Source organism: Elephantulus edwardii, unplaced genomic scaffold, assembly GCF_000299155.1.
Source record: "Elephantulus edwardii isolate Elephantulus edwardi_28Jun2011 unplaced genomic scaffold, EleEdw1.0 scaffold00462, whole genome shotgun sequence".
NCBI classification, from domain to species: domain Eukaryota; kingdom Metazoa; phylum Chordata; class Mammalia; order Macroscelidea; family Macroscelididae; genus Elephantulus; species Elephantulus edwardii.
Window position 1 is genome coordinate 3,816 of NW_006400212.1, and position 581 is coordinate 4,396.

The 581-nt window shown below is 35.6% G+C and overlaps 1 protein-coding gene across 1 annotated transcript in view; it reads right to left on the reverse strand.

Moving 5' to 3' along the window:
- LOC102872700 (zinc finger protein 420-like) overlaps positions 1–581 on the reverse strand; it is a gene marked incomplete at its 3' end in the record, with an annotated part of 17,458 nt that overhangs the window by 516 nt on the left and 16,361 nt on the right. The gene's annotated exons all lie outside the window — the stretch shown is intronic.

Below are 581 nucleotides of genomic sequence, written 5' to 3' on the forward strand. Positions count from 1 at the left end.
TGTTTCCTTCAGCAGCACATAGACTAAAATTGGAAGGCTAGGTTAATCTGCCCCCTCTACAACAATAACATGCAAATTTGTGAGGCATTCAATCTATTTTTTTCTTACATACATTGTAGACTTGTACAATGATGCAATCACTCATCTGGAGCGCACTTTGGTACTTCCTCAAAACCTGAACATAGACATTCCTATGAACCACCTATTCCACTGTCTGGAATATATCCCCAGAAGATGAGAACTGACTCACAATCGAACAGGCTTAGTGCTTTTCAACATCAGAGCTTACTTGTCAATGATCTTTTTTCCTCCCTAACTTGGCATGAGTAGGTTCAGGAAATGCTTACACTGCAGCATTCTGAGCATGGCTGAAGTGTTAAAATCTATAATGTGTAGTATTTTATAGAGCAAAAGTGATGGAAAAACTTTGGCTGAATCAAAAGTTCTGCACTCAATCTCTTGAATGTGGTTTTCCCCATCTGGAAGTTTACATCATAAAGTTATTAAATAATTTTTTAAAACTACAAAAAAATTATGTACAACAGAACTATGTACAACAAAACTACAAAAAATATGTACAA